Below are 20,215 nucleotides of genomic sequence, written 5' to 3' on the forward strand. Positions count from 1 at the left end.
TTGGAAGAAAGCACGTGGTAATGCGCATTACTGTACTCAGTATACACCAACAGTGAGAGTTCCTTCCTAAATATCTTCAATTTAGAATAAATACATTAACAGCTAGTGTATTTCTTCTAGTTCAGAAGGCACAGTGATACTTCTGAGCTGTAACTCATCCTTGCAGCTTCTGTTTTTAAATTGGACATTCTTTCAATCTTGAAGTAAAGTTCGCTATCTCCAGAGAGAGCAGGCTCTGGTTTCTCTGTGAAGAAGCAGTTGCCACATTCTTTAGCAAGTCAAGGAATTGCTAAAGACTAATTTCCACGTGAGAGTATCTGCCGTAAGCTGAGGAGCTGGAGGCATCGGGGACTCACCATCAGTCAACTGAATAAGGGCGTTGCTGCCGAAGGGAAGCCTGGTGGCATCTGGGTACTAAGCCAGGGCACTGCAGCGATGCTGCTGGTGGAAGCCAACACAGCAAATTACAAAGCGTCAGGAGAGATATGGACCTGTGTACTTCACATTAGCGTGTATACCTTGGGGAAGAGATGGAAGGTCTGAGCACGTGGTGGTCTTTAGAAGCTCAGTCCCAAGCACGTTAGACAGCAAGTGAGGAGGTACAGATTAACTTTGGACCCTCGTGTTTAGTAAGGGTTGAGGATACTCAGGGGCTTTCAGGACACTTAGGGGCTTGTCTCTTATTGGCTCATGGTCCGAAAAATACTAAGTTGGACTGTGGACTTTCTCAGACTGATAGACTACGGGCAATCAACACAGTTGATCCTTTTGTAAAATGTGAACTGTAGAAACACAGAAGGCTGATGTGCTCCTGCACTTACACATTGAAGGTAGGGAACTGATTGGGACAGAGCTGTGGCAGGATTTTGACTTGATGGGCACTGCTCACCAGGACAATTACAAGGCCTGTAGAAGCTCTCTCCATGAGAAATTCAGGTGCTAGAGCTGCAGAAGGGATGCCTGGACCTCAGGTGCCCCAAGTGCTGGGAACAAGCTTTACTAGTTACCTAGGGCCACATATTGCCTGCCTGATACAGGTAGACAGGTGGATACGTAGACACAGGGCCTTATTTAAGCATATGCTTCTTTGTGACAATAATACTTCATATTATAATTGTTATTTGATAAACATATACACACATTTTGGTTATTTACATACATTTATGCAAATTATGTGAGCCACGATGCACCTACAACTTAACATTTGTACTTTTACCTGTGAGGGGACTGAAGTGTCACTGAAATGGTGAAACAGCACTTTTCTTGAGAGAAATGTGAAAAAAATACACTCTAGAAAAATCTGCCATTGGATTTCAGAGAAGATTTCTCTCTCAAACCGTATAGTTTTCATCAAACGATACTTTAAAATATGAACTATGTTACTTAAGCCAAGAAGCCATGTCTTAAGTTCTAGGCATATATATTGGTGACTATATACAATGAAGGAAAAAACCCGCAAAAAGAATGATCACTTGATGTGTGAGTAGTTGAGATAGACAATGGCACCAGGTGGTGCCTTGGTGCATAATAATGAGAACAGTATGTCAAAGCACAGCAATCAATACCAAAGGAAAATCAACACATATTCAACATCATCCTTACAGTGTTAAGCTGATTATCCACTTCAAGTAATTGAGGCAGCAAGATGAATGTGTTCAGCAGCCTTTATTTTTCTCCTTTAGAAGGCAGAGCTAGGTATAAGGGTTAACTGGTGTCTTGTATTGCTCATCATTCCATACCTCAGTCATAGATTTCCAAGGAGAGAGATACTTTTTCCAGTGACTAACGCCTACATGGCTTCTAGCATTGTTAAGCTATGCTGTCAATGTAAAAGAAAGTAAAAAGAGTAATTTATAATTTTTTCAATTGCACACACATATACGTAAATACATATATACAAACATGAAACATAGAGACATGCTTATGTATATATATACACAAAAGACACCATTTACATCATTTGAAGAGTTCAGGTGCATGATTCTTTAAACAGACCCTGTTAGAACAGACTTTCCCATTTTACATCTCTACCTTTGAAGAGACAGCATGTGTATATGGCAGAAGGAGGCTTGATGCCACTTGCTGAGCTATAACATGGGCTTGGATAACCCCACAGTGAGGAGCTTTTCCAGCTGTCCAGGAGGATTAGAGAATGTTTATTACCCTTAAACCCTTGAAAACAACACGGTCATCTATCTTGGGAAAACAATTTGTTACTTCATCACTCTGTTTTGTCATTATGAAAGTTTGAAATTTCTAATGCGTAAGCTTACAAACTTTGTTGTTTCTTACCTTCTGGGGAAGCACCCTTCAGGAAAGAATACCATTGTAACATGATTGCCTCAGCTTCCTGTTCACAAAACATGAAGTTCTCAGTTCCTTTAATAGCCCTTAGAAAATCCTTTGGAATCCCTTCTTCTTCAAGATTTTAATCTGAATCTTTTCTAAGTCTACATACGCATCTTAAGTCTCCATACCTTAGTACTCGACTCCTCCTTTAAGGGCCATTTTAAGTTGTACCTCCTCAACAGACCGTTACCCTAAGAAATACCGATTTCTCATTCTTCTCATAATACATCCTCATTAATGCATGCCAAGCACAATGTGCAGGTTTAAGAGCATAGCTTCTAATCAGCAGATGTGAGTTTGAATGGACAAGCTGTATAACATGTCTTAGCTTCCTTTCTTTCTTTTGTAGATCAGAGCAATTATATTGTTTGTGTAGGATAGTTGTGAGTATTACATGATCAAATGCAGGTGGAGCATTGGAGCCAGGATACATGATAAACGTTTTGTAAAAATTTCCTTTCATTACTACCACATATGCATTACACTTCTGTACTGCACAGATTTCCTTATGTGTGTGTATGCTTCATACTGTGGGTGTCCTGGAGCAGGACCCCATATGTGCATGCTATAGGGTCAAATATGACCAGGCTTATTTAGAAGAACGTGGGCCCTGTACCTCAAGCATCTTTTTTCATGAGTGTTCTAGGAGGTTCAAGGGAAGGAATGTACCTACGTGTGGTGGAAATCAAGGAGGAAAACTTGGTCGAAGAGGCAATTTTAAGTATGGCTTTTCTCAAAGGAAACTTTAGTCCAGAGCCCCAAGGTTTTTGCCTAAGACCTGGGAAAACAGCTGATAAAAGTAATAGGGGTGTGTCAAGAAAATCTCTAAAATATACTGAAGGCAAATGTCAGATGTTTTTGTGTCTTAGACTGCAGACTGTGATGTTACTGGGCTGAGAATATTTTTCGGTCTATTTTAGTGAAGTGACTGTTGAAGCGTTCATGGCACAAGTGAAGCATATAGTCAGCCATAAAAAGAGGCGAGGGCTACTATTGTCTCTGAGACCCAGGGAACTTGGTGCTGAACCTCACTTCCTACACTGCGATATCAGCAGATGTTAGAGAATTGAATGGAACTCACGTGGCTGCGGCTGGGCAGGAGCGGGAAGCATACTACATGGTATTCAGAAAAACTAGATTTTCAAGCACATGTTTTATACCATAGCAGAATCTGAAGATTTCCTTAATTAGTTGCATGAGTTTAAGGTAGGATGGGATTGCCAGGCCCTGCAGAAGAAAATTCCTCTGGAAAAGGACGTTGTTGGGATGCTATTGTATGGCCTGATTTTATGAGTCTTAAAGCAAAGTGGATTTAAACATCTTCCTTGCACCTAGGCTGTAAATTCCTTGAGGGCAGAGGCTTACCCATCTGTATTCGTCTGCTCAACCTGACAAACAAACAGAATGCCACAGATTCAATGGCCTAAAAATAGAAATTTACTTTCTCAGTCTGGAAATCCAAGATCAAGGTCCTGGCAGGTCCTGGTATCTGGTGAGGAATTTCTCCTTGGTTTTCAGATGGTTATCTTCTTACTGTGTCCTTACCTCGCCTTTATTCCATGTGCATGGACTCTTGGTGCCTCCTCCCCTTCTTATAAGGACACCAATCCTATTGGATTAGGGCCCCATCCTAATGACCTTAGTTAACCTTAATTACCTCCTTATAGACCCTATATCCAGATACTAACTGCCACACTGGAGTTAGGGTTTCAGCATATGGATTTGGAAGGAACACATTCAGCTCATAACATCATTTCTATTTTATTAAGCACAGGTTCACTGCTGGGGTACATCTTTATTAAGAAACCTGTATTGTGATATCAGACCATCAGGGGAAATGGATGGGGTGCTGAACACTGAAAGTATGAAGATTAAAGTGGTCTAAAATAATACAGGACCTAGCATATTAGAACTCCATCAGTTCTCACCAGAAAAGCCACCCCTATTCAACCACAGTTGAAGGAACTTTCACAAGATGTTTATGAAGCTCCTCGAAGATGAAATACTAAGATTATTCTATTCTTTTTTTTTTTTTTTTTTTTTTTTTTGCGGTACGCAGGCCTCTCACTGTTGTGGCCTCTCCCGTTGCGGAGCACAGGCTCCGGACGCGCAGGCTCAGCGGCCATGGCTCACGGGCCCAGCCGCTCCGCGGCATGTGGGATCTTCTGGGACCGGGGCACGAACCCGTGTCCCCTGCATCGGCAGGCGGACTCTCAACCACTGCGCCACCAGGGAAGCCCAGGATTATTCTATTCTTTAAGTGAGCTGACTGAAAAAAGTGTTAGGAGGGAACAAAATTAAGGTATACGTGACTGATGACAAAGAGTATGAGGAAGTGCAGACCCCAGAAGACCCCAGAAGGATTTAGTTGGGTTTGTGGTTCTAATACTCAGTAAATCATACGTCAGCCACAGGACCACAAAACAAAAAATGCCAGAAAGTCTCATAAATAGCTGGTGCGAAATGTAAATTGTTACCCTTTGCTTCTGATACAATTTTTTATATGCTAGAAATATTAATTCTACTTGGTGAATATATTTTAAAGAAATTATTCAAAAGTGGAAAAGCTAATAGATACCATTTCTTTAATGTTTAGCATCTGTTTTATTGAAATTAGAGTATAACCACATTATGAATGATTACACAGTCTTTAAACTGACGATCATAGGTTACTTGTGCTAATGTAAAAAATGCTTATGCCATCGTATTAAGGGAGACAATCCATATTTAAATATATATATCCCACATATAAAATATTTATATAAATATATATAATATATATCAATTTGTATGTAAACTTATAAGTAAATACATCCTTTTTTTTGAACAAAGGATTTTAATTGGCACTTCCATACTTTTTCATAGCTGTTCATGTATAAATATATATAGTATATATACAAGTGTATATATATTTAAATATGTAAACAGCCATGTTACATAGCTGGGAAAAGCTAGAAGAATGTATGCCAAAATTTAAGAATGATTATCTTTGGGTAGTGAGACAATGAGAATTTAAAAAAATATGTTTTCTTTCTTTTTCAATATTGTGCATAATGAGTGTGTATTATATGTATAATACAAATGAAATTAAAATATTTATACTTCAAAAAATATATCTTGCTAAATTGCCCTATCAAATAGTTGCATCAGTTTTATTCCTGCCTATTTCCTACACCCACAGATTGGGGATCATATCTACCCATTCTTGCCTGCCTTCTCGTATAGCAAACTGGACAGTGCCTACCATATTGTTGACTGAACGAGTGGACACCCTAAGATATTTTCTGTGGGTCAGATCTTCCTCTTCATTCCTACTGCCTCTTCTTCTACCCCTTGTCCAGATTTTTGCAATGGCCCTGACTAATGTCTTCACAATGTGTTTCCTTTCCTCCTCCTCCTCTGGTGACTGGCGTTGTTTCCTGATTAAGAAACTGAAACTGATTAAATCTCACTTTCTTAATTTAAAAAAAATAAAAGAATGAAAAATTGTATAGTGCTTGAAAGACATTAAGCAGTAGGAGAGTGAAAAGATGTGTCTTACTTCCCTACGAAACAATATCACTCAGTGCCATGTGGACATGCCTTCTGTGGAAGCTGTTAAAGATTGCAAATAAAAGGGAAAGAAAATGAATCATTTCCATGCCTGTGGGTCAGGAAAGAAGTTAAAGATAAGTAAGAGATAGTCGCTGAGGAAAAGAAAGAAAGTAAGTCAAGATTAAAAACTGCTTTTTTTTCTCCTTCTTCACAGAATACACTCTTGGTTCCTTTATCCTGCTATAACGTGGCACAGATGCACTGGTATACTATGAGATAGGAGACAAGAATATGAACAATGAGATGAATTTTTTTTCTTGCCTCCTCTAAAATTGGCCTTCAGCAAAGTGAAAAGGAGGATTTGATTGCTACATGGGAATATCTCTCCAGAATTCAAAGCAAGACAACTTCTCTCCAACAAAAGTAACCTAAAACAAAATAGATCACAGCTACAGAAGACAGTTTTGCTTCTCCTTCTTTCAAATAAATCTATTTCATTAAAATTTGAGGTATACTAGATTAAACATTAATTGTAGACAGGTAACAAATACTAGGAACTTAAATTTTCTGAAATTTTAGCCCGTACTCCCACACCATGTTGCATATAGTCTGAGACGAGGAATGACTTCAGAGTTTGCTTTGGAGACTTTGGTGTGGTTGCCATGACAACAAAACTTTAGGGCATTGTTGCCTGCATGGAATCACAAAATGACAGATGGCCCATTATGAAACGGTACATATTTGGAGATGAAAAGAAAATACATCACTCTGAAGTCCATTCATTTTGCTCTTGCAAAAGAGTTGGGATTTGATAACATGAGTGGGGTGAGAATAGTCAACCAGAAAGGAAGGGTTAAAATATAACTTTATCCATCTTGAAACCATGTCAACTGACTCGAAGATTGCTTGTAGATCACTGCCTCTCCCCACCCATGTAGAGAATTCTATCCCATCATTTGGCATTTATTTGGCACCATTCAATGGAAGTTTGAAACTTCCTGCATTATGACTACAGTTAGGAGGCCAAGGTACAACTGGCTAAAGACAAGGGGGTAAAACTCTTATTTAAGTACAAATGGGAAAGTGTGGTTTCCTAACCCAGCCTTTGGGTGGTTTTGACAGTGTGCTGGATGATTTAGATGCATGACTGTCTAGAGGGCTGAGTATCTTTCCTTGTAGGTCTGTCCAAGATGAAACATATCAAAATTATAGGTCAAATGGAATAATATCAAACTTCAAACACATGATGTGAAGTTTTGGGCTAGGTCCTGAAAAAAATCCTTGCAAATTTGGGAGAGATGTTTAGGAGGAACTGTTGTGAAAGGCTTAGCAATTTTGGCTAAGCTGGTAAACTCAGGATGGGTAAACAGTGTGATGTGTCTGCTGAGTGACACTGTTTGTTACCAAAATCTTGATGTCCAGACAAGGAAAGTGTGATAGTCTTTTGTAATTTGTTGATCATTTTTCAAGATGTCTGCAGAAGTATACCTGTCTGTCTATCTATCATCTATCTGTCTGCCCAACCTCATCCTTGCTATCTATGGATAAACAACTGGAAACTCTGATAATGAGTGAAGCTTAAGTCATACCATAAGCCACGTGTTATGCAACTAGACAAATTTTGCCTGTTTTCAAATATACGAAGGATGATGATGTAGAAGAGAATTCTCTGTGGTCCCAAGGGGGACTTTCAAGAAGAAATGTCTTAGTTCAATATTTTGAAAACTTTCTGAAAGCCAACCTTTCTCAAAATAGCATGCTGACTTAGAAGGTAGTGAATTCCCTTTTATTGGAAGTTTTCAAGCGTCAGTATTTGGCCTCATGGCATGTGTATTGTCAGGAGGACTTAATTATCAGATGGGGAACCTTGGTTGGATGGCTGCAAGGCCTCTTCCAGCTTTGAGATCTGTTCTATGATCCCTGAGCTGGCCCTGTGATGCTCCTCAAACTCCTGAACCATGAAAGTCCTGCATTCCTCAGGCCTAGACACTTTATGCAGAGTGCACAAATCATTCACAAAGTTGGATTGTGCAGTTGAGAATGAGTGAATTTAAGGACAAGGCCAGCGTGAGTAGATTTATTCTTTTTGATGGCTACTTGGTATATATTTAACCTTGGCCTCTAAGGATGTAAAGTCAATACATTAACCCTGATGACACTACCTCTTTTCCAAGATTTCTGTTTAATTAATAGAAACATAAGGCTTGTCAAAATGAGGAAATGAGGCCATTCCACCTTTCTAAAGAGCTCCAGCAGTAAATCAAAACATACTATGTTGAACAACGCTTTCTCGAATTTTCACAGCACTAACATTTATTGAGAAATAGTTTTGATGCTTAGAATTTTTGTTGAATGCCATAAAATATTAAAAAATCTTTAATCTTGGGAGATATCTGTATGTGGTATTGCTAACACGCGCACAAAAATGTATAAGTACTATTCATTTTTTGCATGTTGGCATGTTGTAAAATTCTGTTTTCTTTTCATTCCCAGATGTTGTAAATAAACTGGATCTGTACAGTAGGTTTTTGTGAGACTCCCAGAAAGACAATTTTATTTTATAGCACATCCTAGAGTGACAGCCAGAAACCGTTCTGCACCACCTCAGTACAAACAAAATTAGCTTTTCACAATATTTTTGCAGATGTTAAAGGTCATTAATAGAATGAAACCAGATGATGAAAGCAATACATTTGGAATGATTGGGTTTTATTTTTCTCCCTAGCTTATTAAAGACACAGAGTCCCATTTTCTCTCCTACTTGGCTGCATTTCCATTTTTTTTCTGTTATTTAATGGTTTCCAAAATCATAAAAGTAAAAGTGGTCGGATATGTATTTCTTGGCTTATGCCACCTTCCTTGTTTGACAGAGTTGGAATTTTATGAGGATGAAAATAGTATTAACTGTTCAAAAAACCCACACTGTTTAACAATTGCCCAAGGTTTCTGCTTTTACGGAGGTCACATTTTTGTTATGAATTACCTGAAATCCTCTTTCCAATTAAAAAGAGGAGAAGAGGGAATTAACTGGAAGAAATGCTACCAGTTTTCTCTTTCAGAAGAGAAAGGGGAAAGCTATTTTGAAAGCACAGTGACTTGTTGATTGAAGAATGATCTGTGCTTTGTTGGGACAGAATGGACATGGTGCCCGTCCATACTGTTTTATTTGTAGCATCTGGCCCACAGGTAAGAAAGTTAATACCTACAAGTAGATATGTTTACGTTCGCAGTATTTACAGATCAGTTTGAAACTAGTATACTTTCCAGAATGATTCTGCCTTTATTATTCAGCAGGGGATCATTTAGAAAATAATTTTCATCATGTAAGTTATAAAAAACAAACAAACATGACTTCTCTCCATTCTTCGGTGAAAATGACGCAGCAACAAAAATCTGGTTTTGGTCCTGCAGATTTATTGTGGACACGTGGTGCATATTGAAGAAGTTAGTATGTTACCCTCCTATCAGGGACAGAGCAACCATTCCTGCCCCCAGTACAGCAAACCACACAGTAGGATTAACTCTTCTGTAGAAGGAAGTCCTTGAGGAAGTGAGAATAACCAATGGTGACTTTCTTGGAGGCACATTTTTCTTTAATCCTTTTCCAGCTATTTGAGGTTTTAATTTTTTCTTGATCTAATTTTTGAATTTTTAAAATTTCCAAGACAATTATCAATTTTAGCTGTCTTCATATTTATTGACATGCTTTATTCATTGTATTCCACTTTGAATGAAAATATTAAATCTGTCTGTGGTTATATCCTTTATTCCATTCCTGATATTATTGTTTGTCATGATTAGTCTTCCCAGCTGTGTGTCTCTTCTATTTTTTCCACATATCTAGATTTCTGTTATGTTGCTCTTATCTAATGTTTTGGGTACATATTTGTGTATGTTCGTGTATTTTCCATTTAATAAAATTTTTGCTTTACTTTTCCTTTCTTCTTTCTTTTCTGTTGCATTTACTTCATTATTTTCTCCCTTCTTGAGTTGAATGCTTAGCTCACTTATTTTCAATTATCAATATGTTCTAATATTGGAATTTAAAAGTATAAACTTCCTTCTAAATATTTCTTCATCCATATTACACAATTTTCACTATGTACTATTTTAGTGTTCTAAAATTTATACTTTTTTTGTAGCTAGTAAATTATTTAGAAGTGCTTTTTTTTTGTATTCATGCAATTTGGGGGGCAGGGGAAGCTGTATTTTAGAATTTAATTCCCAGTTTTACTGCTTTATGGTTAGAGATGATGGCGTATGTGATATCAGTTCTTTGGCATTGATCTATTTCTGCGTATGTTTGTTTGTTGAAGTTATTCAAATCTTCTCTGTCATTTTTGTCCCCTTGATGTATCAGTTTGAAAGTTAAGCTAAAAATTTCTCACTACTATGGTGTCAATTTCTCCTTGTGATTCTCTTAATTTTTGTTTCATTTTTTTTGAGGTATGTTGTAAATTATAGTCAAATTCATGATTGCTATAATATTTTCAGTGGACTTTTTCTCAACATAAAATATTCTTCTTGTTCTCTTTTATTGCTTTTTGCTTGAATTTTATTTTTTTGACATGGAGTTTATTTAGATAATTATTTGCCTTTATTTTTCTGTGTCACTTTATTTTTGTAGAACTCTAATAAACATAATTTGTACAGGCATACCTCAGAGATATTGGGACCTCTAAAACATAATGGGTTCATGCCACACAGATTTTTTTACAATGTTTTTATTTTCATATAAAATGTTTTAGAGTTATTTTCTATATCTATAAATGTATATGGGCAGGAGACATGGTTTTTTGTTTTTTCCTATAAGGGTGTCACACAACATGTACTTAACAAATATTTGTCAAATTTAGTTATTTACTTAACAACTATTTATCTATTTTGTACTAAGTATTGGGCAATGGGACATAATAGTGAGGATAACTTGAGACTGTCTTTTTAATTTGATTAAAATCATTGAATTCCTATTATACGCCAGGCAACATCCTGGCTACCTGGGACATATCCACATTCAAACACACTATAGCTTGTAAGGGCCACAGATATTAATAATCACACATACGTATATAAAATTAAAACTGTGATAAATGAATGTTGTGAAATTTGACTTTGTCTAGGAGATCAGGGAAGGCTTCCCTAAGGAAGTAATGATTGGATGTCACCTAACAAAGGAGAATTAGTTAAAAAGTTGAAGGAAGGAATGGAAGAGATTAAAGCCTGTGTCCCATCTCTGAGGAGAAACTGCTGGAAGGCCAGCGTGGCTGGAGTGTGGATGGGGGAGGAAACATCCTGTGAGGCAACCTGGGAGAGAGAGAGGACCTTGTCGAGTGCATGAAAAAGTTTGGTCTCTATTTTAGGAGCAATGTGTAGGCTCTGCATTGTTTAAGTCATGGAAATGAGTGATGGGTATGTGACGTAATAAGACTGTGCTTTTTGGAAAGATTCCTCAGGCTGCAATACAGGAAAATGTATCTATGAGTGAGGGTAGTTTAGATGATAAACAGTTAAGAGGCTATTACAGTGGTGGAGACACATTTCATGGTGAGATGTACTAGGTGGTGGAAATGTGAAAAGAATGGGTATCTGGGCTTGGAGTTAGAATGGAGAGGACCGGGGTACAGATGGCATTGGCCAGGGGTTGACGGACTACTAGCTGGTAAATGGCAATGGGATCTTTGACAGGACATTAGATGGGATTGAGAGATTTGGATTCTAGTGTTGGGTATACTGCTATCTTACTAAGAAATACTTTGATGCTCCTCAAGTTGTCTGAGCATCAGGTGATAGTGTATGTAAGCTCTTGGAGGGCAGGCCCACATCTGCCTTGCTCACTGATGTGTTCTCATCCCAGGCAGTGCCCTACAGAGAACAAGATACCGATTGAGAGGTTGACAACGCTAAAATTGCATACAACTTAAAAGATGTCGCATGGAAAAATACAGAGATAGGTTTTATTACGTCAGTATTGACAATAATAGTAAATATCTGAATTATTTTTCAATTATGTTTCTTTATCTCTGTTATGTATAATTTCTTTTTTTTTTAACGTCGTTATTGGAGTATAATTTCTTTACAATGGTGTGTTAGTTTCTGCTTTATAAAAAAGTGAATCAGTTACACATATACACATGTTCCCATATCTCTTCCCTCTTGCGTCTCCCTCCCTCCCTCCCTCCTTCCCATCCTCCCTATCCCACCCCTCTAGGTGGTCACAAAGCACCGAGCTGATCTCCCTGTGCTATGCGGCTGCTTCCCACTAGCTATCTATTTTACGTTTGGTAGTGTATATATGTCCATGCCACTCTCTCACTTTGTCACAGATTACTCTTCCTCCTACCCATATCCTCAAGTCCATTCTCTAGTAGGTCTGTGTCTTTATTTCCATCTTGCCCCTAGGCTCTTCATGACCACTTTTTTTTCTTAGATTCCATGTATATGTGTTAGCATACGGTGTTTGTTTTTCTCTTTCTGACTTACTTCACTCTGTATAACAGACTCTAGGTCCATCCACCTCACTACAAATAATTCAATTTCATTTCTTTTTATGGCTGAGTAATATTCCATTGTATATATGTGCCACATCTTCTTTATCCATTCATCTGTTGATGGACACTTAGGTTGCTTCCATGTCCTGGCTATTGTAAATAGAGCTGCAATGAACATGTTGCAATGAACAACTCTTTTTGAATTATGGTTTTCTCAGGGTATATGCCCAGTAGTGGGATTGCTGGGTCATATGGTAGTTCTATTTGTAGTTTTTTAAGGAACCTCCATACCGTTCTCCATAGTGGCTGTATCAATTTACATTCCCACCAACAGTGCAAGAGTGTTCCCTTTTCTCCATACCCTCTCCAGCATTTATTGTTTCTAGATTTTTTGATGATGGCCATTCTGACTGGTGTGAGGTGATACCTCATTGTCGTTTTGATTTGCATTTCTCTAATGATTAGTGATGTTGAGCATCCTTTCATGTGTTTGTTGGCAATCTGTATATCTTCTTTGGAGAAATGTCTATTTAGGTCTTCTGCGCATTTTTGGATTGGGTTTTTTGTTTTTTTGATATTGAGCTGCATGAGCTGCTTGTAAATTTTGGAGATTAATTCTTTGCCAGTTGCTTCATTTGCAAACACTTTCTCCTATTCTGAGGGTTGTCTTTTCGTCTTGTTTATGGTTTCCTTTGCTGTGCAAAAGCTTTGAAGTTTCATTAGGTCCCATTTGTTTATTTTTGTTTTTATTTCCATTTCTCTAGGAGGTGGGTCAAAGAGGATCTTGCTGTGATTTATGTCATAGAGTGTTCTGCCTATGTCTTCCTCTAAGAGTTTGATAGTGTCTGGCCTTACATTTAGGTCTTTAATTCATTTTGAGCTTATTTTTGTGTATGGTGTTAGGGAGTGTTCTAATCTCATACTTTTACATGTAGCTGTCCAGTTTTCCCAGCACCACTTATTGAAGAGGCTGTCTTTTCTCCACTGTATATTCTTGCCTCCTTTATCAAAGATAAGGTGACCATATGTGTGTGGGTTTATCTCTGGGCTTTCTATCCTGTTCTATTGATCTATATTTCTGTTTTTGTGATAGTACCATACTGTCTTGATTATTGTAGCTTTGTAGTATAGTCTGAAGTCAGGGAGCCTGATTCCTCCAGCTCTGTTTTTCTTTGTCAAGATTGCTTTGGCTATTCAGGATCTTTTGTGTTTCCATACACATTGTGAAATTTTTTGCTCTAGTTCTCTGAAAAATGCCAGTGGTAGTTTGATAGGAATTGCATTGAACCTGTAGATTGCTTTGGGTAGTAGAGTCATTTTCACAATGTTGATTCTTCCAATCCAAGAACATGGTATATCTCTCCATCTATTTGTATCATCTTTAATTTCTTTCATCAGTGTCTTATAATTTTCTGCATACAGGTATTTTGTCTCCTTCGGTAGGTTTATTCCTAGATATTTTATTCTTTTTGTTGCAATGGTAAATGGGAGTGTTTTCTTGATTTCACTTTCAGATTTTTCATCATTAGTGTATAGGAATGCAAGAGATTTCTGTACATTAATTTTGTATCCTGCTACTTTACCAAATTCATTGATTAGCTCTAGTAGTTTGCTGGTGGTATCTTCAGGATTCTCTATGTATAGTATCATGTCATCTGCAAACAGTGACAGCTTTACTTCTTTTCCGATTTGGACTCCTTTTATTTCCTTTTCTTCTCTGATTGCTGTGGCTAAAACTTCCAAAACTATGTTGAATAAGAGTGGTGAGAGTGGGCAACCTTGTCTTGTTCCTGATCTTAGTGGAAATGGTTTCAGTTTTTCACCATTGAGGATGACATTGGCTGTGGGTTTGTCATACATGGCCTTTATTATGTTGAGGAAAGTTCCCTCTATGCCTACTTTCTGCAGGGTTTTTAAAATAAATGGGTGTTGAATTTTGTCAAAACCTTTCTCTGCATCAATTGAGATGATCATATGGTTTTTCTCCTTCAGTTTGTTAATATGGTGTTTCACATTGATTGATTTGTGTATAATGAAGAATCCTTGCATTCCTGGGATAAACCCCACTTGATCATGGTGTATGATCCTTTTAATGTGCTGTTGGATTCTGTTTGCTAGTATTTTGTTGAGGATTTTTGCATCTATGTTCATCAGTGATATTGGCCTGTAGTTTTCTTTCTTTGTGACATCCTTCTCTGGTTTTGGTATCAGGGTGATGGTGGCCTCATAGAATGAGTTTGGCAGTGTTCCTCCCTCTGCTATATATTGGAAGAGCTTGAGAAGGATAGGTATTAGCTCTTCTCTAAATGTTTGATAGAATTTGCCTGTGAAGCCATCTGGTCCTGGGCTTTTGTTTGTTGGAATATTTTAAATCACAGTTTCAATTTCAGTGATTGTGATTGGTCTGTTCATATTTTCTATTTCTTCCTGGTTCAGTCTCAGAAGGTTGTGCATTTCTAAGAATTTGTCCATTTCTTCCAGGTTGTCCATTTTATTGGCATAGAGTTGCTTGTAGTAATCTCTCATGATCCTTTGTATTTCTGCAGTGTCAGTTGTTACTTCTCCTTTTTCATTTCTAATTCTATTGATTTGAGTCTTCTCCCTTTTTTTCTTGATGAGTTTGGCTAATGGTTTATCCATTTTCTTTATCTTCTCAAAGAACCAGCTTTTAGTTTTATTGATCTTTGCTATCATTTCTTTCATGTCTTTTTCATTTATTTCTGATCTGATCTTTATGATTTCTTTCCTTTGCTAACTTTGGTGTTTTTTTGCTCTTCTTTCTCTAATTGCTTTAGGTGTAAGGTTAGGTTGTTTCTTTGAGTTGTTTCTTGTTTCTTAAGGTAGGATTGTATTGCTATAAACTTCCCTCTAAGAACTGCTTTTGCTGCATCCCATAGGTTTTGGGTTGTCGTGTTTTCATTGTCATTGTTTCTAGGTATTTTTTGATTTCCTCTTTGATTTCTTCAGTGATCTCTTGGTTATTAAGTAGTGTATTGTTTAGCCTCCATATGTTTGTATTTTTTACAGATTTTTACCTGTAATTGATATCTAGTCTCATAGTGTTGTGGTCGGAAAAGACACTTGATATGATTTCAATTTTCTTAAATTTACCAAGGCTTGATTTGTGACCCAAAATATGATCTATCCTGGAGAATGTTCCATGAGCACTTGAGAGCAATGTGTATTCTGTTATTTTTGGATGGAATGTCCTATAAATATCAGTTAAGTCCATCTTGTTTAATGCATCATTTAAAGCTTGTGTTTCCTTACTTATTTTCACTTTGGATGATGTCCATTGGTGAAAGTGGGGTGTTAAAGTCCCCTACTATGATTGTGTTACTGTTGATTTCCCCTTTTATGGCTGTTAGTATTTGCCTTACGTATTGAGGAGCTCCTATGTTGGGTGCATAAATATTTACAATTGTTGTATCTTCTTGGATTGATCCCTTGATCACTATGTAGTGTCCTTCTTTGTCTCTTGTAATAGTCTTTATTTTAAAGTCTACTCGGTCTGATATGAGAATTGCTACTCCAGCTTTCTTTTGATTTCCATTTGCATGGAATATCTTTTTCCATCCCCTTACTTTCAGTCTGTATGTGTCTCTAGGTCTGAAGTGGATCTCTTGTAGACAGCAAATATATGGGTCTTGTTTTTGTATCCATTCAGCCAATCTGTGTCTTTTGGTGGGAGCACTTAGTCCATTTACATTTAAGGTAATTACTGATATGTATGCTCCTATTCCCATTTTCTTAATTGTTTTGGGTTCATTATTGTAGGTCTTTTCCTTCTCTTGTGTTTCTTGCCTAGAGAAGTTCCTTTAGCAGTTGTAAAGCTCGTTTGGTGGTGCTGAACTCTCTCGGCTTTTGCTTGTCTGTAAAGGTTTTAATTTCTCCATCAAATCTGAATTAGATCCTTGCTGGGTAGAGTAATCTTGGTTGCAGGTTTTTCTCCTTCATCACTTTAAATATGTCCTGCCAGTCCCTTCTGGCTTGCAGAGTTTCTGCTGAAAGATCACCTGTTAACCTCATGGGGATTCCCTTGTGTGTTATTTGTTGTTTTTCCCTTGCTGCTTTTAATATTTTTTCTTTGTATTTATTTATTTATTGAATTTTTGTGGTACGTGGGCCTCTTACTGCTGTGGCCTCTCCTGTTGCTGAGCACAGGCTCCGGACGCGCAGGCTCAGCGGCCATGGCTCACGGGCCTAGCCGCTCCACGGCATGTGGGATCTTCCCAGACTGGGGCACGAACCCGTGTTCCCTGCATCGGCAGGCGGACTCTCAACCACTGCTCCACCAGGGAAGCCTTCTTTGTATTTAATTTTTGATAGTTTGATTAATATGTGTCCTGGTGTGTTTCTCCTTGGATTTATCCTGTATGGGACTCTCTGTGCTTCTTGGACTTGATTAACTATTTCCTTTCCCATATTAGGGAAGTTTTCAACTATTATCTCTTCAAATATTTTCTGAGTCCCTTTATTTTTCTCTTCTTCTGGGACCCCCTATAATTCGAATGTTGGTGCACTTAATGTTCCAGAGGTCTCTGAGACTGTCCTCAGTTCTTTTCATGCTTTTTCTTTATTCTGCTCTGCAGTAGTTATTTCCACTATTTTATCTTCCAGGTCACTTATCCGTTCTTCTGCCTCAGTTATTCTGCTATTGATCCCTTCTAGAGAATTTTTAATTTCATTTATTGTGTTGTTTATCATTGTTTGTTTGCTCTTTAGTTCTTCTAGGTCCTTGTTAAACATTTCTTGTATTTTCTGCATTCTATTTCCAAGATTTTGGATCATCGTTGCTATCATTATTCTGGATTCTTTTTCAGGTAGACTGCCTATTTCCTCTTCATTTGTTATGTCTGGTGGGTTTTTATCTTGCTCCTTCATCTGCTATGTGGTTTTGTGTCTTCTCATTTTGCTTATCTTACTGTGTTTGGGGTCTCCTTTTTGCAGACTGCAGGTTCATAGTTCCCGTTGTTTTTGGTGTCTGTCCCCAGTGGCTAAAGTTGGTTCAGTGGATTGTGTAGGCTTCCTGGTGGAGGGGACTAGTGCCTGTGTTCTGGTGGATGAGGCTGGATCTTGTCTTTCTGGTGGGCAGGGCCAAGTCTGGTGGTGTGTTTTGGGGTGTCTGTGGCCTTATTATGATTTTAGGCAGCCTCTCTGCTAATGGATGGGGCTGTGTTCCTGTCTTGCTAGTTGTTTGGCATGGGGTGTCCAGCATTGGAGCTTGCTGGTTGTTGAGTGAAGCTGGGTGTTGGTGTTGAGATGGAGATCTCTGGGAGATTTTTGCCATTTGATATTACATGGAGCTGGGAGGTCTCTGGTGGACCAGCATCCTGAGCTTGGTCTCCCACCTCAGAGGCAAAGCCCTGATGCCTGGCTGGAGCACCAAGAGCCTTTCATTCACACGGCTCAGAATAAAAGGGAGACAAAATAGAAGGAAAGAAAGAAAGAAAGAAGATAAATTAAAATAAAGTAAAATAAAATAATTAAAATAAAAAATAATTATTAAGAAAAAAAAATTTTAAGTAAAAAACAAACAAAATATACCGGAGAGACAGAACCCTAGGACAAATGGTGAAAGCAAAGCTATACAGACAAAATCTCACACAGAAGCATACACATACACACTCACAAAAAGAGGAAAAGGGGAAAAAATAATGTATCTTGCTCCCAAAGTCCACCTCCTCAATTTGGGATGATTCGTTTTGTATTCAGGTATTCCACAGATGCAGGTGCATGAAGTTGATTGTGGAGCTTTAATCCGCTGTTTCTGAGGCTGCTGGGAGAGATTTCCTTTCTCTTCTTTGTTCTCACAGCTCCCGGGGCTCAGCTTTGGATTGGGCCCCGCCTCTGCGTGTAGGTTCGCAGGAGGGCGTCTGTTCTTCGCTCAGACAGGATGGGGTTAAAGGAGCAGCTGCTTCGGGGGCTCTGGCTCACTCAGGCCGGGGGGGGAGGGAGGGGCACTGCGTGCGGGGCCGGGCCTGCGGCGCCAGAGGCCGGCGTGATGTCGCGCCGGCGTGACGTCGCGCCGGCGTGACGTTGCACCAGCCTGCAGCGCGCCGTGCGTTCTTCCGGGAGAGTTGTCTCTGGATCCCGGGACCCTGGCAGTGGCGGGCTGCACAGGCTCCCCGGAAGGGGGGTGTGGACAGTGACCTGTGCTCACACACAGGCTTCTTGGTGGCGGTAGCAGCAGCCTTAGCGTCTCATGCCCGGCTCTGGGGTCCGCGCTGATAGCCGTGGCTTGAGCCCGTCTCTGGGAGCCGCGCTTTTAGCCGCGGCTCGCGCCCGTCTCTGGAGCTCCTTTAAGCAGCGCTGTTAATCCCCGCTCCTCGCGCACCAGGAAACAAAGAGGTAAGAAAAAGTCTCTTGCCTCTTTGGCAGCTCCAGACTTTTCCCCGGACTCCCTCCCGGCCAGCCGTGGTGCACTAACCCCCTGCAGGCTGTGTTCACGCCACCAACCCCGGTCCTCTCCCTGGGATCAGATCTCTGAAGCCCGAGCCTCATCTCCCAGCCCCCGCCCGTGTAGAAAGTAATTTCTGACTGAAAGTTAAATTTTTGGTATCATTAAACACTGATTCTATATGAATTCTGTTTGTACTGAACTCTGTGCTTGGGTACGTATGGACAAATCACAGTTCTAGAAAAATCTGTGTGGTTGTGTTTAACTCTGAACATCAGGTATTCCAATGAAGTGAATTCGGATGCCCCCTTGAATACCTAGGCATTATATAAGTTAAATAGCTACCCCACCCTATCCCTGTGTGCTAATTAGGTCTCCTTTATCCAGGCATAGTTTGATGCCAGACGAAGTTTGCCCTTAAATTGTGTTACCTTTTACTTTAAAAGCTAAAAAACTTTAAGTATGAGTTTGGAACTTATCAAGTGCAGAGTTTTTGACATGATGTGTCTAATGTCATATGCAGAGTCACTGAAATACTAAATGCCAAATTGTGAATAAACTTGCACATAATTCATTTTCCCCTCATTTTCTGGTTGGAACTATCATTATTGTTCCTCATTTTAGGGTTAGACAAATGGCTTCCATTTTCCCAAATAACTCGGCAAAGCATGATTAAATGACCCACGATATAATGACCTAGCAAAGCAGGGTGACGAACTGGGGGACCATGTCATCATCAGGCAAAGCCCTCTTCCCAGTTATCCCCGTTTCTCTCTGAGGTTCAGTAATTCTTCAACTTTCTCAGCTATTAACATGGAATTTACATTTCCCATTTCTTCTTCCTTCATTCCGGCTTGGTATTGTCTCCCTCAAAGCACCTCTTAGATGTGACTACTGCTCAGTCACATCGCCCACTTGCTCAGGCCACACCACAGACTTCTGAAACCACAACGGAAGTTGGTGATTACCGCCCCTGGCTTCGCTCCTCTGCAATCCTCTCCATTTCACCGAGAAAACGTTGCAGCACACAGGGCCTCCCTGTAGTAAATGGCTGGCCTGGGATCCAAGCCTGCATGGTCCGCTTCCAGGCCAGTACTCTCACCAGTGTGTCGTCTCTTTTCTCACCCTTTCTCATACTGATCCTCATGACACATTGTAATGTTGCCTGTCACATTAAATCCAAGCTCCTAACTCTATCCAAGTCAAGCTTTCAAGGCCCTTCCCTGTCCCGTTCCACATAATTGATATTCATTTCGTCAATGTCCCCAGCGTGCGGGCTCCGCTCCACTGAGTCTCAACTCCCTGAAGCCTGCTTGCCGCGTCCTCCTCAATGTGGGCCTCACCCATCTCTGCCTCTCTGTCCTCCAAGAGTCCTTCTGCTTATCTGTGTCATTCATGTAAGTACTGTTTAACTGACACAGATTTGGCTGCTTCTTTAAAGATA

The 20,215-nt window shown here is 39.3% G+C and overlaps 1 long non-coding RNA gene across 2 annotated transcripts in view; it reads left to right on the top strand.

Annotated features, from left to right (window-relative positions):
- LOC307176107 overlaps nt 1–20,215 on the top strand; it is a 273,040-nt gene that overhangs the window by 37,603 nt on the left and 215,222 nt on the right. Inside the window, exon 1 of one of the 2 annotated variants that reach the window (XR_013824606.1) lies at nt 18,462–18,722. The exons of the other annotated variant lie outside the window; for it this stretch is intronic. This is a non-coding gene — a long non-coding RNA (uncharacterized lncRNA). Of the gene's footprint in view, nt 1–18,461; nt 18,723–20,215 lie in introns of those variants that run through there. 2 annotated transcript variants of the gene reach the window in all.

Source organism: Stenella coeruleoalba (assembly GCF_951394435.1).
Source record: "Stenella coeruleoalba genome assembly, chromosome: 17".
Taxonomy (NCBI): Eukaryota; Metazoa; Chordata; class Mammalia; order Artiodactyla; family Delphinidae; genus Stenella; species Stenella coeruleoalba.